Source organism: Dromiciops gliroides, chromosome X (genome assembly GCF_019393635.1).
Source record: "Dromiciops gliroides isolate mDroGli1 chromosome X, mDroGli1.pri, whole genome shotgun sequence".
Classification (NCBI taxonomy): domain Eukaryota; kingdom Metazoa; phylum Chordata; class Mammalia; order Microbiotheria; family Microbiotheriidae; genus Dromiciops; species Dromiciops gliroides.
In genome coordinates this window covers 65,039,997-65,058,855 of record NC_057867.1, presented here as the reverse complement: position 1 = coordinate 65,058,855, position 18,859 = coordinate 65,039,997, and the positions used below count along the sequence as shown (strand labels likewise).

Sequence of the window (18,859 nt, the reverse complement as noted above, 5' to 3'; positions counted from 1 at the left end):
GGGTAGAATATGGAAGAAATGTACCCTCAAAAATCTCCTATAAAAATCAGAACGCCCTTCCACAACACAGTATGTGCAAATACCAAAGTAAGATCCAACTCAAGGGTGCTGGAGTGGAGTCCAGAACCCAGTGAAGAAAAACAGGTGAACCTTAACTCACAAAATACTAGAGGACACGAGACGGTCCTAGATGACTGCAGAACTCTCTTCCCATCCTGAAAGAGCTCCTGGAGAGTCCAGTGTAACTTGACTCAACAGCCATGTGTAGAATATAGCAGAAGTGTTTTCAAATAGCCTTGTTTCCTGCTGATCCATTTCACAAATGCAAGATTTCCTGATCTATATAGTACTGGACATTAGCCTGGGATACGTTAGAGTCTGGAGATTAGGTGAAGAGGGTTCAGGGTCAGGTCAGAAATTAATTTAATGGTATCTTTGGTTGGGGGGGGGGGGCAGTGGTGGGTTGTTTTGCCACTTGCTGATAATTTTGTTTCCCTGAGCCATAAGGCCTCTAGTCTTAACTCCCAATGAACTAAAACTGTATAGCTGAATGTCATGTTTGGAGCAGTGAGCTGTTGTACTTTGGGAAATTTAATAGACCAAAGGGCAAGGTTATGAGAACACATAATCCCTCACCCCATATCCCTCAACTCTATATCATAAATAGATTTGCAAAGCCAGCCTTAGAATTAGCCAGACTCCACTCCCACCTCCTTCTTTCCCTCCTTCACCCTCTCAACCAAGCCAACATATTGCTGAAAGCTCCCAAAGCAGAGATCTGGAGCAGGGGCAAAAGGTAAAATCTTGTCTCCCCACCCCATCAATCACTGGCCTAGAATCCCTGAGAAGTGAGGGAAAGTGGTGAAACATCACTGACACGTGTCAGAGATGGGACCTTCCCTGTCTGCACACCAAGGGAAAGTTGGGAAGCCATCTTTTGATGCTGCTGTATCTCACGAACTGATCTGAGGACGATGGAGCTTACGTGGCACAGATGGTTGTCGTGAGACTCGTTCTACAGACCTGGAGCAGGACACAGTCTTCCTTCTAGAAGCGCCTGGAAGAAAAATCCTCAGTACCTGTATCTTTGACCTCTGACCTCTTAGCAGAGGCCCCAGCTGATGGAAGAAAATACTTTCCAATTAGTCTCATTAGGTTATATGACTTTGGGGGGAGGGAGTTGTCATTTATATTTCTGCCATACAGGCAAACTTACCACAAAAAAACATCCATTTAGAAGTCATTTTCTGACAGTTGGCAGACAGGACAGATGAATCACCTCTTCAATGCCCAAAAGCCCCCAGGGCCTAACATACTGGAATATCCTAGACTCAGATCTCCTGATCCCAGAACAAGAATTCAAGCTTAGCAAACTGGTAGAAAGAGTAAACTAATTAAATGAACTACTGAAAAAAAAAATCAAAAAAGATGCCTTCAGTGGGCATTATTATTATTAATATAATGTTCACTTAAGTGAACATTTACTATGAGAAGGAAGAAAATAAGCACATAGGGAGAACAAAAAGAACAAAAATTTAGATACTATAGATACTACAAAAGTATTCAAAGGCAGACCTTTTGCTAATAAGGAGGTTCAGAGACCTCAATGTTCCAACTACTCTGGAAAGAAACTATATAAGAACATTAAAAGAGAGTAAGCTAGAAATTTGGAAATAATGGTGACCAAATGATAAAAATAGTAAGCATATCCGTGTAATTGGAGTGAGAGAGCCAATAAAATTAAGAAAAACTACTTCTGTACCTTTTCCAATAATGTAACAAGATTATAAAAGAAGCTCACTTAGAAATAACCTCTAATTTATAAGAATACTAGAAGACAGGGGAAAAGAATATGCAAGATAAATCCAAAATTAAAAAGTCAAACCACTCTATAAAACAAGCAGATGATTGAAAATTTAATGGATGAATTCAAAGAAAAATGAGAAGAAAAACCCAAATAAAACAATATCCATTCAGGGGCAAAATTTTTTATTTTCAAGTTTGAAGAAAATACCTAAATAGAAAAAAACTATCACATAAAAATAGCTCCAAATTTTGCAAAAGCCATATATATTCCCATGCTTCAACAAAATCACAGAAATACAAGAAGCCCTAACTCTTATTTTCAGCTAAAACAATCTAATGATAAACAGAAAGATTTTTTTACACCAATTTAGGATCTAGAAAAGTTCATGAGTATCCAGAAGACCTTAGCATCAGAATAAAGATGTGTCCCAAAAGAAAATAATACTTTCTCAATATGATCACAAAAGGGGGAAAATACTGCAAATTATATTAGGAAAAAAGGAAAGCCCCGTCTCTCTCTCCCTCCCCCCCCCCCCATGGCAGATAGTACTTTAATAACTCTAAAAAGTTGAGGAGTTAAACCTCTATCAAGAATTAGGAGGAAGGGACAGACCCACTGTTTGATGCAAATGAAGTAATATTAACAAAGGACAGAAAGAGCAAGTCTTTCACTGTCTTCTGGATTTCAGACAATGGTTGACAGACAATGGATGGGGAAAAAAAAATTAGTTAAAAGGGATCTAAACCTGAGATAGGTAAGGAAACAATAAGCTATAATCATCTAACTACTTTAAATAATTTCAAGTCTCCAGGGTCAGATCCTAAGACACTGAAAGAACTTGTAGAGAAAACTATGAAACTGCTGTTGGCAACCTCAGAGAAGTCATGTGAATAGAAGTGCCACTGAAGAGACAGGCCATATTCCAATTTGGAAAATGGTGAATTGTTTAAAATCCCACTGGTGGGCTTAATGCCAGTCCCTGGGAAAGTCTAGAATGGATTTTTTAAAATATTATTTCTAAGTAGTAGGAAGGGAAAGCAATGTTTATTAGAAAACAGATTCAACAAGAATCCATGGTAACTACCTCAAGTGAAGAACAGCTGAAGAAACAAAGGGTATTTAGGCTGGAAAAGAGAAGACATGGGGCAGGCATGATGTCAGTCTTCAAATACCCCAGAGGCTGTCATATGAAAGAAAGAAAATGTTTTCTATATTGTTCCACAGGGCAAAACTGTGACCAAATGCAATCCTCAGGAAGACTGATTTTGACTCAATAATAGGAAGAACTTACTAACAACTGTAGTTATCTAAAATTGTACTGTCACATGGCGAGGTCGCTGTCACTGGAAATGTTCAAAACAAGATTGTTTTGAACAACCTGCCAGGGAAGTGGTAGACTGGATTTCTCTTCAACAGATGGTAAGAAGGTGGACTACATGACCTGTGAGGTTCCTTACAACTCTGTAAGAATTCAGCTCTTAAAAATTTCAACTAACAAAGTAATGTAAGATACAAGAAGAAAGGGGAAAAAAACCTGAAAGAACTAAATCATTATTTAAAAAAAAAAATCTTTGATTTAAAAAAGAAATCACCTAAATAAACATTTTAAAAACATTACTAATACATAAGTAAACTAAATTGCCCCAAATGACGAACAGGCATTCTAAGGTATATTACTAATGCACATATAATAAACATTGCTAGAATGAAACTAGATATCGTATTACCACATCATGAGGATGGAAGCCTTAAAACTAAGAAAACAACTCTGACCCAGCTATTCAAATAATAAATGTACATAATATTATGACATATAAAAAAAGATATAGGGTAATGAAAATTTTGTAGAAAATGCAAAGTTAAAAAGTCTATACCACTAAAAAAAAGTCTATACTAAAAGAAAATTAATACAAAGTATAGATGAATGGCATAATAAATTAAAACTCAAGACAAAAAAAACCCCAGCAAAATTATGAATTAGATGTAAATCCTCATCTGCAGAAGCAAAGTAAGTTACTAAAAAGAGAATCCAGCATACAATTATAAGTCATAGCAATGGTTAGAAACCAATTTAAAAAGCAGAGGGCACCGAGCTGGGAGGCTGAATCTGTGAAGGCTTCCTGCTACCTGCAGCTCCAGCTCCACTGGCATCGATTACTCAATTCTTCCCACTGCAGCTAAGCTGGCCCAGTCACCTAGGAGATGGGCATTTCTTTAGACTACATTCTATTTGGAGCCTTTTAACTCTCAGACCCAATTCCACTTTCCATTTTCACTCCCCATTATCAGCTAGAAGCTATTCAACCTTCCCTATTCTATAGCTAGCAGATTTTAATCTCCTGCTCCCCTATGAAGTCATTCAGAACCCCACCTAACTCTGCAAATATCCCTTTCAATGCTACTTTCTCCCCTCTCATCCTCATCCATCTGTGGCCTTTGGACTTCATTCAACATTTTGTTTTGCACTTCTCATGTGATAATCTTTTCAAATTATTTCTGGGTTAGACTGGTACAGGGACTATCTTATCTAAAATTTGCATCCCTCTAGTCATGATTCTCACCTCTCTACCCTCTTCCACTGTGATCTCTAGAAAACCCTCTCCTGTTAACCTATCTCCTCCACCTCCGTTTCTCACCTACTACTACTGAAACCTGGCTTCATCCTCCTTGATGATGATCTGTTACAGGCTCTACCCATCATCAATCAGCATGTTTAAGTGTTGGCATAAGCTTTGCTAACCTGCATTTTAAAACGCTGCTACCTTCACACCCTTGCTTTTCAAACTCCACTCAACACCTGCTCCTCCTTTAGAGTGAGGCATCTAACTTTACTAACCTTTCCCTAAGCCTTGTTGCTACCATCTTCAGATCTCCAGGATACTTGTTCACCTTCCTAGAAATCTTCAGTTCCTGGCTTACTTCTTTCCATTCCTACCTGACATCATAATCAGTGGCTTCAGTATTCTGTTGACTGCAAGCAGCCTGACTTCTTGGTTCATCAAAAGCAACTTAATTCAATTCCTAACACCCCCCCCACACACACACACACACTCATCTCAGTCACTTATAAAAGTGGTCACAGCTTAACCCTTACCCATTAACTGAAACTGCTTCACTTCTATGATGCTGAACTCTGACATTCCCATCTTTCATTATCTCACTCCTCGAGGTCCTCTCTATTCTCTTGATTTCTAGCTTCTTGCTCTTATTTCTGTTCTGAATTCCATCTGCTCCCTTCAGTCTTGACCCTAGAGCTAGCCATTTCAAAAATGCATTGGTTCTACTTTTGAACCCTCTGAGCCTTAACCCCATTTCATCACCTCACCACCTTTCTCTACTTTTTCAAATAACTCAACAGTCCATGGCAATTCTTTTATTCATGCCTGTCTCCCTATCAGTGACCAAATTTGTCTTCTGGGGCCTCACTCTACTCCATCTTATCAGTTGCCCACTTTTTCTATTGATGCAGAGCTCTCATCATTCCTCCACACCTCAAAACCTCGCCTGCCTCCTTTATCCTTTCCACATTTCCTCCAGTCACAGGATGAAGTGGTTCACTTGATCCCGTGCCATCCCACTCACCATTTTCCAGGACCTTGCTTGAACTTTTTTCTTCCTCCCGTGTTTGATCTTTCCCTTTACAACTCCTTTCCTTCTGATTACAAACTTTCACCTCTATCCTAAAACAAGTTTCTTGACACTATCTCCTCAAGCCAGTCTACTTCTCTCCTCCCCTAACTGCTACACTCACTCACTCACCAAAAACTTCAATTTCTAAATCCAATGGTTTTCTCTTAGTCAATCCTTCTTAACCTTTCTATAACCAATGTCAATTACCTCCCTCCTCCTTGGAATTTTCTCTTCTAGTTGTCACAATAATGCTCTTTCTGGGTTCTTCCAAATGATCATTGGTTTTTACTCTCCTTGTTGGTTCTTTATTCTCCCTTTGCTAATCTCACATGCTCCTCCAGCTTCAATAATCTAGTCTTAGGGGGCAGCTAGGTGGCGCAGTGGATAAAGTACCGGCCCAGGATTCAAGAGGACCTGAGTTCAAATCCAGCCCCAGACACTTGACACTTACTAGCTGCATGACCCTGGGCAAGTCACTTAACACTCATTGCCACACACACAAAATAATAATAATCTATAGTCTTAAATCTACAAAACAAGCTGATAGGAGTGCAACAATTCCAACCTACATGCAAGACAGTACCACTTGGGTGTCCTGCTAGAAACCCAAATCCAAGTAATTGACAACTGAACTCATCATCTCACTTAACCCTCTCCCTTGCTCCCGACTTTCCCATTTCTAGAAATGTACTGCCATCCTTTGAAGTCATCAAGGCACAAAACGTTTTGAGTTTTCCTTCTCTGTATAGCTCATCAGTTGCTTGGTCCTGTCAATTCTATATCCATAAATCTCTTCAGTCTACCCCTTTGTATCTATGAAGCTATTGCCTTAGTTCAGACCTTATCTCCTACCACATTATTGTAATCTCATTCTTCTTTTTCCTGTATTTAATGTCTTCTCTTCAATTCATCCTTTATATAGTTGTCAAAATCTTCCTAAGGCACAGGTCTGATGTCACTCCTCTCCCCAAACACTTTCAGTATCTCCATACTGCTTATTGGAAAAAATATATACTTCTCAGCCTGGCACTTAAGGCTCTTTACAATCTGCCACCAACTTACCTTTACAGCCAAACTGGGTTACAAGATGTTCCTCAGTCTCTCCTTGCTCATTCCTGTTTCTGTGCCTTCTCAAAGGCAACCCACCATGCCTAGAGGCTACTTTCATTATATCTCTGCCTGTTGAAGTGCTTCTCTTCCTTTAAGGCCCAGCTTAGTTGCCACCTCATATAGGAAGCCTTCCCTGATTCCCCACCAGAGGAGAGAGAGGGGGACAAAAATAAAAAGATCTTACCTGAGGCCACAACCTCTTCCCCATACTCCCCCGCCATGTAAAGTGTTTTCCCCTTCCTATTTAACAGAGCATCTCAACCTCATTCTTGGCTTTTATTATATCATACCTCATATCACACTCGTTTGTTGTGTCCATATAGATTGTATGCTCCTTGACAGCACTGTCTCATTTATTTCCCACCTCTGTATCTTCACCACCTCCCTACCATAGTGCCTTAGGCAATTAATACATTTTGTTGAATCAAATATTGTTGAATAGTTTTAACTGGTAGACATGTAAAACTAGCAATTTTCTTGGGGGAAAAAAAAGACCTAAATAATGAAAGTGATAAAAGACATATCCCCTGCTGGGCCCAAGTTGTTCCATAGGACAGGACCTAAAGAAATTCAAGACAGAAAATTCAAACAAATTACATTAAGAATGACATTGGCAGCAAATTTATTTTTGCAGCACAATGAAGAAAAGAGCGGTATCATCTTTAAATGCATGGTTTAATGAACTATATATTTTTTCTAACATTAGGAAAGCAAATCACAATAATAAACAAGACATGTGACAAATCTGAGATGTCAAAGCCTACATTTAATATAATGAAAAAATCTAAGTTCAGAGAAATGTTCAGAAAACCATTTTATACCCCCCTAAAATAAAGTTTCAAGAATACCAAAGAGCAATTAAAAAGCAAACACAAATACATTAGTCGAAGAAAACTACACTCAGCAACTTTTCAAGTGTGCACTATGAAAATATGATCTATTGAGTTACAGGATATTTGCCAATCCTGCTTAATGTTATCAACAAATGGCTGTCTTCCTCTTCATCCTCAGTGACTGCTGAATCCATACTGATGGCCCTCTAATACTCTGACCTTCAAGTTCCTTAATCTCTTCAATTCATATACTTCTGCCTGCCATCCCGTTATTTACTTTTCTGAAAAATTCCCATTTAGAACTTCCTAACTTTTAACATTCCCATTTGCTGACTCTGAATCTGAGTTTCACCTTCACTCTGACTTCCCATCCACTCAATCCTCCCAAGTCATTTATCTCTCTACCTAGCCTGGACCCCGTGCTTAGATACAAAGGGTTTTTTTTTATTCAACCATACCATTTCTTGTCCCCATTTGAAGGCAAGGGCCATGTAATGCCAATCCCTAAACCTTGAGTAACACTGAGTCTACCAGTACTCAAAGCCATGAGGACTGCCGGCCTAGCACATGGAATCTTACTAACAATTGCAAGTGATATATGGAAGCTTTACTTACAGAGGACTCAGCTAGCTTAGACTGCCATGATAGGGGTTTCCTCTGCTTATGGAATAGGGTATTTTTACAGAAAGCTATAAATATAATGGCAGATGCCGTCACAATACAGACACAAAGTGACCAGTCAGGGGTTTCTTCTCGGCTTGGGTAAGGTGGGAGTTGGTCAAGCCCAGATACAGTAGTCTGGCCCTGTCTAGATGCAACACTAAGCTAAGAGTGATGAGCCAATACAATCTAGGGAGAGAACTCCCCCAAGGAGTGTATTTGCCTTTCAATTTGGAGGTACTGGGTTATGAGTCTCTGAAACCCAAACCTGAACAAGGTTATTCCCATTCAGGTCTTTTGAGACCTCCTACTTGGTGGACTACCATAACTTCTTATGATTGAGATCCTGGGCACATAACTTGAAGAGGCTTGAAAGTCTAGAACAGTTTCAGGGCCTTAGCATGGGTGCTGGACTCAGCAGTTAGCAGCTTCCTTGTGCTGTAGGTCTTCGCAAGTTTATCTGACTTCTACTTCCCCAGCTGCATAGGAGTCCAACACCAGGCTGCAGCCCAGAAGAATTAAAAAGCCCTACATCACGGTAATGACAGCACACCCAGAGAGGATCTATTCAAAAACCACTGGATAGATATAGCTGTATCAACAGTAAGGTTGGGGCTAGAAGCCCAGGGAACAATTTTAAGGTAGAGTCAAATTTTGAGAGTAGTGATCCAGCATTCGATCCTCGAAAACAAGTGAGTGTGTAGGGTCCATGCGTCCTGGAGTTGTGCTTTCGAGGTGCACTGCCCAGATAGTTAGCAGACTTGGTCCTGCAGAGGTGCGTTTTCCACCAACCAACAAGGCTGAGCCTGCAGGGTCCATATAGATATATATGACTTTATACAGACAGGTAGTAAAAGTTTATCTGGTCCCACAGGTCAAAAATGTAAAGTTCAGAGATTGGGGATATATATATATATATATATATATGTATACACACACACACACGCACACGCACACACATATACAGATATCTATCTATCTGTCCATATACACACATATATATGGATACAGATCTCTCAAATAGCTACTAACTCAATCTAGGGTTGTCAAACTAGGGTATGCCCCACCTGTACAGGGCACAAGGGTTCAGCCCTGATTGTCCTGAACTTCCAGCATTAAATACATCCACGTTGTCATTCCAGTGCCAGTAAACTTTCCAAATCCAAAGCTCCCCTCCCTTCCTTGATCCCTGCCCTCTAGTTTCTAATCATTAAGAAAACATCCCAAGAAAATAAAGTCTCTTTCCTTAGTAAAAGGTGAGGGCTTCGTTCTACCATAAGGAAGGTCTACACAAACCTTTGCCAAAACACAGGATGGAACATAAAACTGCAGTAACAGGTGTCTAAACAATCTTATAAAACTTGCCCGTTTCCCAAACATCCCAGAAAGCACACATAGATAGGCACTACCCCAAACCCAAGACAGCAATAGCACAAAGTTGATAAGCAAAGATAATCAAAAGTTTTCCCAACATTGAGACACCCTCCCCATCCTGTCAAGTAGTTGAGGCAAAATTCCTTGGCTTGAGCTAGGAGGAGCCTCTGTGGATGTGGGTGGAACACAGGTCCCAACCTGGTGCTTTGTTTCTGTTGATGTTGTTGGGAAAAAGAACAAGGCAGGTCACACTAAAAAGAGAGGTGGTCAACAGGTAAAAGCTAAGCTGACGGGGGTATGACTTCTTCAAGAGGCTTGAAAGGGTTGTTTCATATGTTCGAGGTCATCAACTTGATAATATTCAGGGAAGGCAGCTTCTACAGGGCTCACTGTAGTAAGAGTGCTTAGGGAGAGCAGTTGATTCAAGAAAGAAACTCGCAGGTTCTAGTCTTTTACCCTGGGAATATCAGGGTCCTTAGTGTCAAAGTTTTAGAAAATCTAGTGCTAGTCTGGATACTTTGAGATGCAACAAATCTGTAGGTCCCATTCCTAAATTAATTGCATTCAAAGGTTCCAATATCAGGTTTGAATTTTCTGATGCGGAATGAGGTCCAAGCTCTAGTTGAGGCCTTAAACACACTGTTTACATTCACAAGGGTTTCTTTCCACTCTGACATTTAATAGCATCAAAGATCTACCTGAAGATTTTCCAACATTCTTTCCATTCATAGGATATTTCTCAAATATGACTTAGCTCAAGTGCAATCAAGATGTGCTCCATGAAGGCTTTCCCATATTCATTACACAGAAAGTCAATCTAGCTTGAATTCTCTGATCAAGGCATGCTGAACTCTACTCTTGAAGAGCTTCCCACATTAATTACATTCTCGGGGCTCCACTGTAAATTCTGATATCTAATGAGGTTTGAATCAATAGAAGGCTTTCCCACATCCATTATCTTCACAGAGCTTCTCTCCACTGTCAATTCTCTGGAATTCAAAAAGCTACTGCTAAAGGTTTCTCCACACTCATTACATTTCTAGGATTTAATTTCACTGTAGATTCTCTGATGTTTAAGGTCAGATGAGCTCCTGCTGGAGACTCTTCTCTAGTCTTTATATTCATAAGGTCTCTTTTTAGTAGGCATTTTCTGGGGGTCAGATATGGTTTGAGTTGGTCCTTTCTCACATTCATTACACTGTCCTATGTCTTTTCTGATGATGAGTTAAGTTCTGATTTAACTTTTGTAGGAGGTTGTTTGGGGTTTTCTCCCCAGATTCGTTTCATAGAGCTTCTCTCTGTCATCTTAAAAACTGTACATTCTGCTTGAAGCTGTGGTCATCTAAACCATATTCCTGGGCTCTCCCTCCTACGGGATCTCTCTTTTGTTAAATTGTCTCACATTTGAAAACACACACACACAGCCTCTCATCCCAGTGAGGACATTCTTCTGCTAAATGTTATAGTTCTGAAACCTTTTTCCTGAGCAACATAACGAGAGACTGTGTTGCAGTGGCATCTTAGGCTTTGTCTCTAACCTACAATCACTGCCAGAGGCTTGTCCACAGTTGGGACCCAGGAGAATGTTCCTTGGGAATCCTGATGATAATATGCCCTGTGATTGGACTTCTTCAGAAATTTCCCACTTCGGAACAGACTCCATGCTCTCAGTTTCAGTCCTGTCATCTGAAATGATAAATAGAAAACACCAATGGGGGGACTTCTGAGAAGATGGCGCAGTGCAGTGAAAGAGTGCAAGGGAGCCAGGCTCCTCATGATTCCCCTGAAAAACTAACAATAGAAATGTCCCAAAGAAAGCATACCACTAAAAATTCACACAAAATTAAAGCATACCAAAAAGACAGTAAGCGAACCAAAGAGCTCCAACATAACACAAAAAATATTATAGAAAAAGGGAAGCCAGGATAAATGGACCAAAAATGTATATAAAAAGCGCAAAGAATCCCAAGATCTTTGAAATGGACACATTCAAAGGAATTGCTAAGAAAATTAGAGGCATTAAAGATGTCAACAAAACTAAAAACACTTAGAAAAACTGAAAAATTGAGGAAAAAACCCTCAAATTCTACCCATAAAGACTGATTATGGTCTGAAAACACCAATTTTTTAAATTTAAAGCAAAATTAATGCAGTTGAAGACCAAATGGCAGACAATGTATAGCGGTGAAAGCAGAAAAAACAAGCCCAGAAAATAACTGAACCGGGAACATATTAGGAAACTGTATAGCAAGACAATTCAGGAATGAGTAACCTCAGAATTACTGGGCTCCCATAAAACATTAAGGAGTCTTACCTATGTATTTACAAGTAACTATTCTGCTCAAGAAAAACAAGCAACTCTGGAAACAGGAAGAATCTATATAATCAAGTAAAAGCAGAAAACTCAACTCTCCTAGGCTTATTAACCTCCAAACTTTACTTTGAGTCACCAGAAGGAAAAGATACCAGCTATCAGAACCCATCAATTAAGCACTAGATTTTTCTAAAAGAACCAGGAATGAATAGAAAAGTATACAACACATATAAAACTGAAAATCATGGGCTACAGCCCAGATTAAATTTCCCAGAAATTCTAAGTAAACAGTCTAAAGACAAGAGATGGCCATTTAAGAAGGAAAGCAATGCTAAAGAATTGTGGCTTTTTGTGAATTTCAATAGACCCTTGACCAGAGCAGAAGCCTTCAAAGCTAAAAGTGGCAAGTACTAAGAATATTGATTTTGAAACCAAGATTAACTACTCAACCAGTCATAAAACTAGTGTTTCCTAAATTACTGAACGTTACAAAAAGGAGCCCTATGACCCAGATAGAAAAAGAGGAGGGGCAAGGGGGGAAAGGGGAAGAGCAGAGCACTCCCCAAAGTGAAGCTAAAATCCTTGAAGAATAAGAATAGCATAATAGAAGAATCTTATTAGGTATTGTTTTGTTGTTTGGTCTAATAACAGAAATAAGAGAAGTTAATATTCCTTTCTGACAAACAAGTAACATAACTATCAAAGAATGATAGAAGTCAAATTTAACTGCCATATTTAACATATACAGAACTCTCTGCTAAAAGAAAATGGGCTACAGAATGGATCAAAAAGGAGAATTCAACAATGTCTGATCTTCAAGAAGGACATTAAGTATAAATTTGCAAAACTTTAAAAGTTAAACCAAATTTTGTCATGCTACATCTCAATCAAGAAAAAGAAGATTGATGACTCCCATCCATCAAAGTTGAGTTCAAACCACAAAGCATTAAGAGAAACAAATAAGGAAATTATATTTTGTGTAAAGTAGTTACTCAAAATCAGAGCATACCAATTTTAAATATGTATGCATTAAATATAACAGACTTTTAGAGAGATAAGCTTGCAGTCTTGCAGTAATAAGAAACAAAAAACATTAGGATATTAGAATTTGATCAATGAAACCAGAAGATAAATAAGATAGAATTGAACAATGGATTTAATAGTTATACAAAGAAAATTTAGTGGGAAAAGTTAAAAATTACTAGTAAGAGGAATCATAAAAGTAAATTTTAGAAGGCAAAAATTGTATCTATATTACATTTACTGACCATAATGCATTGAATCAACCTCTTTATTAAATAAATCTGGGATGAAGGAGGAAGTTATAAAACAGAAACCTCAAAAGCTATGGACAACATTCCATAATCCAAGGGATGTTGTCAAGTCAGTGTTCAGATATAAATTTATAACAGAAAAAAATATGTATGTATAGAGAGAAGATGAAAGCATTTAGAAAAGGAACAAAAGGAACATACCAAAGGAAAAGAGAAATCAAAATCAGGACAGAGATAAATAAAATGGAAAGTGATATGAATAAAATGATCAATTAAAAAAGGGCTGTTTTTCTTTTAAAAATTATCAAAACTGATAAAAACAATTAGTGAGAAATTTTAAAAAATAGACAAGAACCTCAAATTATCAAAATTAGATGTGGGAAAGGGAAGATCACAATAAATGCAAAAGAAATCAAGAAAATTATCATAGACATATTATACTAGAAATCCTTTCATGAGCCATGAAGAAATGGATGAGCATCTACAAAAATATGAAATGTCCAAGCTGACAAAACAAAAAATAATCTAAATAAATTGATTTTGGAAAGAGAAATTAGTCAGACCATTAAAGAGCTATATTTCTCCATCCCCTCACAAAAGATACCAGTCCCAAACCAAGTGACAGTGAATCCTCCCAATCCTTCAAAAACCAAACCATCCCCATATTACATAGCCTACTCCTAATTAAAAGGACTACATGCAACCTAGTTCTTTTTATGAGGCTTATATGGTTTTGATCCTCAAATCTGGCAAAAATTAGGCTGAAAAAGAAAATTAATGTCTAATATCATTAATGACGCATAAAGATTAAATAAAATACTGGCAAACAGAATGTAACAATATATTTCTCCCCCACCCAGCTAAAATTATATACTATGACCAAGTAGGAAACCTGGAATACAAGATTGGTTGATTGTAAGAAAAGCAATCAATATAATAAATCATATTAAAAAACCCACACCCTATAACAGATGCAGAAAGATAAAATGTAACAATTTAAAAAAACATTTAAAAATGTAATGATCAAAGAAAGGAATAATAAGAAAAAATAAAAGGGATAAGTGGCTCCCCAAAAAGAAGTTACAATATCTCTATCTGCTAGTGTCAGAATCATATATCTAAAAAATCCAAGAGTAGACAAAAAAATTTGAGGTAATTATTGTAACGAGTTAGTAGGATATAGGATAAACCTAAAAAAATGATCTGCATTTTTATATCACCAATAAAAATTAGGAAAAGGTGACAGGAAAATAAACATCGTTCATAATGACAAAATATATCAAATATTTGATCACAGACTTACCAAGACACAAGACTCTTTACAGAGACAAACCTGAAACTATTTTAACTTAAATCTGGTATTACCTGCAAATGGTGAGAGCTAAAGCTAATAGAAGCATCACTATTTCCCAAACTAATTCACAGATTTAATTCAATACCAATCAAAATACTAATGAGCTAATTTATAAAATTAAATAAACCCATTAAAAATTCACTATAGAAACTCAAGCAAGAATATCATGAAAGTACAGGGGCTGAAATGGGATTTTCCCTATTAGATTTCAAATAATCAAAACTGATATTTGATTAAAAAAATAGATGAATGAAAAAAAATAGAAAATTCAGAAAGAGAATCTAGTAATAAATGCTTAATAAACCCAAAAGAAAAAAAGGAATCATTCAATGAAAAACTTTTCAGAAAATTGGATAACAGCAAAAAAAAAATTAATTTGGAGGCAAATCTCACACCATATACTAAAGTAAACTCGTCATCTGGATCAATGATCTATTGATTTTTAAATGATACAGAAATAAAGGAGTAACAAATTTACCTCAATTGTATAAGACAAAAAATTTTTTGTCTACTATCAAATGGTAGAAAGTAAGAAAGAGAAAACTGACACATCCAACTATACAAAAATAAAAGAACTACTTATCCCAATGGAGATGTGGTCAAAGGAGAGGAAAAAGAATTTTTAAAAGGGGAAACAATTTCTCCATTAATAACCACTTGAAACATTGTTCAAACTCTCCAAAAGTCACAGAAATGATAAATGAAATAGCTTAGGATATTCCCTTTTAATACCCAATTTAACTGACAAAAATGGCCCCCAACCATCAAAATCCATGTTGGTGGGGTTGTGGGAAAATAGGCACCCTATTTAGTGAATTTATAAACTGACCCAAGCTTTATCTGAGGTGACTGATACAGTAAGAATTACAAAATCAGTCATACTCTTCAATCAAGTGATCCTAGTGCTGAAAATAGACCTAAAAGATGCTATTTAAAGGGAAAATAAACTATACAAATATATTAATAATTCCCATTTGTAATAGTGAAAAACTCGAAACTACTTACATGTCCAACGACCAGGAATGGATGAATAAACTGTGGTATAGCAACGTAATGGACTATGACTGCACTGTAAAAAATAACAGTTATGAAGAATACAAACAAATGTGGACAGACTCCTATAAATGAATAAAAAGCAAGGATAGCAGAATTAAGAGAACAATGTGCACAATGACAAAAGAATGACAAAAATATACAGCCAGAAAACAAGCTGGAAGGCAATACATAAAAATTACTATTAATTATTTTTCAATAAAAACGCAACTAGTTCCTAATTTTTTTGATTTATCAAGGGATATAATTCCATATTCTGTTTGTGTTGAGTGCTAATTTGGTTAAAAAAATTTTTTTTTAAACAAATAAATAAAAAGATTGACTAGAAAGGAAATGAAGGAGTTCAGCCACATGAGAGATATAGGGTGATAGCTAGCAGGGATGGAGGGATCAAGTGAAGGGTTTTTAAGGATGGGGGTGACACAGGTTTGTTTGTAGGCATCAAGGAAGCAGCCAGTAAACAAGGAGAGATTGAATATTAGTGAGGGAGGGATAACTGAGGGGGAACTTTGCTGGAAAAGATAGGACAGGATAGGATAAGGGTGTATGTAAAAGGGGTCCTTTACTGGCAGGTGAGACAGGGTGAAGAGTAAATAGTGGAGGAAGGCATCTGGGTAATGCTATCTGGAGGGGAGGGGAGGATCTCTCAGTGAAGGGCCTCAAGTTTTTCAATGAAATGAGGCAAGATCCTCAGCTGAAAGAGTTAAAGGAGAGGGAGCAGTGAGAGGATTGAGGAAGAATAAAAAGCTTTGGAAAAGCTGCTGTGGTGAGTAGAATAGTGACTCCATTAGGGAGGTGTAAAAGGATTACTGTCACAGTGAGGGTTCAGTTGAAATTATGTAATATAAATCTTTAGTAGATCCAGTCAGCACAGTTGTCTTTTTTCAGCCACCCAAAAATGGGAGCAAAGCCAAAGGATGAGGGAAGTAATCTGAGACTGAGGATTAGCAGGGCAAGATTGGCAATAGGGAAAAAAAAGGCCTTCAGAAAAGTAAATCAATTCAAGCTTACTCAATTACTCTTTGGACAAATGCTGGTCCTTTTTATCTCTAGCACAATACCTTGTATGTAGTAGGAGCTTACTAAGTGTCTGATGAAGTGAACTGGATAAACATGAGGTCCCAGTCTGAAGGCCCTTTAACAGCTACGACTATCAAAATAAAAAAATAAAAACCGGCAAGGACTATAATGGACCTCTGTGTCTTTCATCTCAGGTCACTTGCCTTTCCAACACAGGAATGGGGCATTACGGGGAGAGGACCAATTTTCTTTTGAGACTATTAACACTCATTAACACTAAGTGAAGTGCTTGAGGATAGGGACCAAATGCCCTTTGTATTTATACTTCCAGCTCCTATTGCTAGGCACATGGTAGATTCTTCATAAATGTTGACTGCCTGTACCTTAGGACCACAAAATTTACCTTTTATGCATCCCATAAGCTCTCAGTAATGGTTTGCCACTGATAGATATCAGTCAGCTTTTGAGAAGACAACAAACTCACTATATGAAACATGTACAAGGAAATTATAGCTACATGTTATAATTACAGAATCCAGCTTTGTCCAACATAACTAATCTAATGTAATATAAAAATATTAATGTAATGTAGGTTATATAATAATATATAAATAAAACCATTGTTTTATTTAAGGATTCTCCAGTACAGTCCCTGGAACTCAGCCCTTTGTACACCAACTAAGAGGCAAAGTTAAGATATTTTTAATTAAATTTAATTTTTTTTTCAAAGTTAAGATCTTAATAAGGGGCTTCAGTGCAATTATCCAATTCCACCGGGCTTTACAATGTGGGGACAAAGACTAATCTTTTCATAAAAAAGCTTTGTTCAACTATTTAAGGCAAAGGCAAATAAATGCCTTTCAATAGCATTACTTCCACAAAGATACACGGCAACTAAATTTCATTTAGAGATATATTATTATTACTACTATTATTTATTATTATTATTATAACAACAGGTACCTTGTTCCCAGCTTCTACGAAATATTTGCTGTGTGATCTTAGACAAAACTATAATTTCTCTAAATCTTTTTATTTACTGATAAAAATAAGGGGTTTGGTCATGACGAACTTTAGGCTCCCTTCCAAGTCTAAAGTTCTCTGAATATTTTTATATGGGTGCACATATAATTACTACTGTACCAAACCATATCATAAATATTGACCAATTTCTGCTACTTCTTCTGTAGCCCTATATAGTACTTGGTAAAACCGTATTTGTTAATAATTTTAAAAATCACATTTATATAGGACTTTACTACTTATAAAGACATCAAAATTCAAACTTACCAAAGAGATATATTAGATGAATCTTTGCCATACAAGACTGGACCCAGAGGACAAACCAATTGAACGGGACCCCAAACTCCCCTAAATAGTGGAAATACAAAGGCTGAGATTGATCGCTCAAAAATTACTTTACTGAGCAACGACAGAAGAAGAAAGGTCCCCTTTGGGTAAGGAGCACTATCACGTAGGCCATAGACCTAAACGGGAAAATGATGAAGGGCACATAATAATTAGAGCTCCTCTTAATGCGGCCGTCTAGTTTACAATCTAATTTTTCAAAATTGCAAATTATTATTCTCGCCATTTTACAGTTGGGAAAATGAGGCTAAGAGCTATGAAGTGACTCACCCAAAAGCACGCAGCGAAAATGAGTACGCTAGATAGCCTCTAACCTCCGGAATCTTGGCATTCCCGGGCCTCCCCAGACCGGGCCTCGATCTACTTTTGCAGCCTTACCGCCATGCCAGGAAACACCGCTCCCGCCAAACTGGGGCTCTCATGGCCGTTAGGGCGGGGTCTTGAATTGGAGTGTGAGACGGAGGCCGGGGAAGCCGAGGAGGAGGGCGGGCGAGGGCGAGATCGAACAGCGCAAAGCGGGTGGGGGGGGTCGGGGGTAGCCGCATGGCTCGGGCTAAGGGCGGCCAAAGTGGGGGAGGGGAAGGGAGGGGGCGGGGAGGTGGGGCGCGGAGAGCCAAAGGAAGAGACCGAGAGTCCCCATGGGCTCCGGGGGTGGGGGGCCACCCCGGGAAGAAGGGAGAACGTGTCCGGGGGGAAGGGGAGAAGGAGCTCTCGCACCCCAAAACCCACTCACCTGAGGCGCGAAAGGACAATGGCACCTGAGCTGAGGCTGGGCGAGGCGCGGACTACTGAGTCCTCCGTCGCGCCCCTCTTTCTCTCCGAGGACACTTCCGGCTCCGCTCTAGGACGCTCCGGAGGACTCCCTTTCTCGTTGGTCGAGCCCACCAGCTGCGGGCGAGGAGGAGGAGGGGCCCTGGAAGAGAAAGGAACCTGTTGGGAGGGGGGAGGGATACCGCGCTCCAAAAATGAAGGGGGAAGGGGAATGGGGTGAGGAAGAAGGGGGCGAGCGGACAGAGCCGCTGGAAATGAGGGGAGGTCGACTGAGGAGTCGTAGAGTCTCAA

The 18,859-nt window shown here is 38.4% G+C and overlaps 1 long non-coding RNA gene across 1 annotated transcript; it reads right to left on the bottom strand.

Moving 5' to 3' along the window:
• Positions 1-7,203: 7,203 nt before the first annotated feature.
• On the bottom strand, positions 7,204-18,588 carry LOC122733335. Its single transcript, XR_006353816.1, has 4 exons — positions 18,531-18,588; positions 17,720-17,800; positions 15,362-15,425; positions 7,204-11,100 (listed from the first exon to the last, which is right to left on the bottom strand). It is a non-coding gene; the product is annotated as an uncharacterized LOC122733335 (long non-coding RNA).
• Positions 18,589-18,859: the final 271 nt, after the last annotated feature.